The sequence below is a fragment of the Brassica oleracea genome, chromosome C4 (genome assembly GCF_000695525.1).
Source record: "Brassica oleracea var. oleracea cultivar TO1000 chromosome C4, BOL, whole genome shotgun sequence".
In the NCBI taxonomy this organism is placed as follows: Eukaryota; Viridiplantae; Streptophyta; class Magnoliopsida; order Brassicales; family Brassicaceae; genus Brassica; species Brassica oleracea.
The window spans coordinates 16,636,886-16,639,021 of record NC_027751.1 but is presented as its reverse complement, the minus strand read 5'-3'; the positions used below and the strand labels follow the sequence as shown (position 1 = coordinate 16,639,021).

General features: G+C 28.8%; 1 long non-coding RNA gene across 1 annotated transcript; it reads right to left on the bottom strand.

The window, feature by feature from the left end:
• Window positions 1–391: 391 nt before the first annotated feature.
• LOC106341378 lies at window positions 392–1,028 on the bottom strand. Its single transcript, XR_001269623.1, has 3 exons — window positions 971–1,028; window positions 692–763; window positions 392–597 (listed from the first exon to the last, which is right to left on the bottom strand). It is a non-coding gene; the product is annotated as an uncharacterized LOC106341378 (long non-coding RNA).
• Window positions 1,029–2,136: the final 1,108 nt, after the last annotated feature.

The window sequence follows — 2,136 nt, the reverse complement described above, 5'->3', positions numbered from 1 at the left end:
TTAATTATTACATGCGTTTCGATAAGCTATTCAACCAAAAAGTAGATTTTGTTGTTTATTTTATGAATATGATTTAAGATTGAAGGTTTATCATTAAAGATTAAAAGTTTAGGGTTTAGAATATACTAGTATTGATTCCGTGCTATGCACGGGCATATTTTTTGCTTACAAAAAAACATGAAATTCGGCATAAAGGATGCACACAAGTAGAAATTGGAAATTTTTGTTATGTAAGGAGAGCAATGAAAAAGGAGAAGAAATAAAGAAATCGATTAGATATGGGAATGAGCCAATCATTAACTATCACCAAGACGATCAAATCTAAGAAAATTGGAAAGTATAAAGATTCCAAAGAGCATAAAAGGTTGATACATTTTAGTGGGCGGTGGGAAGGTGACGTGAAAGAAGCAAGTATGTGTCAAAGATCTTTACATTGACGTCTTCGAGAGTTATATTTTGCGGTCAATGGAATAAAAAAACGTTCGGGTTTTTCTTTCATCCCTTAATTAAAACATTGGCAGTTCGCTGGCACGTTTCTTCACCTTCTTGCACCAAAAGTCCAGCAAACCAACGTTTTTTTGTCTCTCCTACTCATATCTTCTTCAATTGTAAGGTTCGTCATATTATGTATTGTAGAGAATTAGGATCAATTTCTTAGAGAAAATATAATTTTTTTACAAACATCACATACCTCTGTTTTGTTTTCGAAATTAATCAGGCAGCACCCATCAGAAACGTTTCCTTGAGCTATATATAATACAGCCTACAAAAAAAAAATTATTGTTTTAAATTCACATTGATTTAGTATGTTACTTATCTTTCTCCACAAGACACTCGATATATCATCATGAGCTCTTCCTCATCGCAGAAACAATTTCTATAATGCTTCGAAGCTTATGCTCCTGTAACACAATATCATAACAAAGCAAACGTTACAGTTTTGACATTGTTGACCAAATCAAACACTTACCTGTTTTGATCATGGCATCGAACAAACTTCATGTCTCCATCACAAAGATTGCAAATACCTGATAAGAAAAATAGCTATCGGATTTACTTGATTACATGCTATATCGTTTTGATTGATTTAAAATGTTACTTATCACACGCCTCTTATGAATGATTATAGGCTATATCTTTTAAGTATCTGTTTAATTATAGAGATATATAGGAACTGGGAAAAGAGAAAAAGAGAACGTGTGCAGTTGGATTGTTTGAGAAACCGTTATTTACAGGTATTTTTCACATTATTTATTTTATTGAATTTTTGTAGTTTTGAAAATATTGCTTATGTGTCAAAAATGTATTGGCTAGGCGACTTGTGATTTAGTATATAAGGGATATATATATATATATATTTAGAGTTTGAGGTCATATGCTTAGAGTTTAAAGTTCGAGAAAAAATTATTATAATTGTTTGATTTTATTTGACACATTATGAGTTATTTTATTTTAAAAGTTTAAAATTTAGATCTAATGATCGGAGATTAAAAATTTAGGGTTTATGGTAAGTTTAGGGATTAATTTTTCCCTTGGTAGCCACAAATTATGTTGTGGCTATGTATTTCTACAATTGTTCTCGTGGCTAATAGTGGATTCCCATTTCTACAATTTATTTTGTGATTTACCGTGGCCATTTTTCCTCAAATTGCCGCAATATAAAATTTGTAGCTATTTAGTTACGAAAATCGACATGCTATCTACAAATTATGAATTTTGTAAAATCGTGGCTGTTCTGTAGATAGCTGTGGCAAAAAGACAGCTACAAAAAAAACAAAATTGTGGCTAATTTGTAGCTAAACAAAGTTTTTCTTGTAGAATTAATATAGTTTTGCATTCAAATTCAATTTTGGCAAATTTTCTTTTAAATTTTGATTAATTGCATTTAAGTTAGTTGTTTTCTTAGATATGTAAAAATATTTTATTAAGATTATGTATAACTTAATATATATTGTTATGAAAATCAAGTAGAAAATAAACTCCACGGTTGATTGATTCAAAATTACATAAATGAATATATTGATAATATTTTAAAATTTCATAAATATATATAATTTTTACAAAATAAACTAAATTTAACAACTGGTTAATAATTTAATTTAATTTATTAATATGTTTTAAGGCATCCCGTAATGT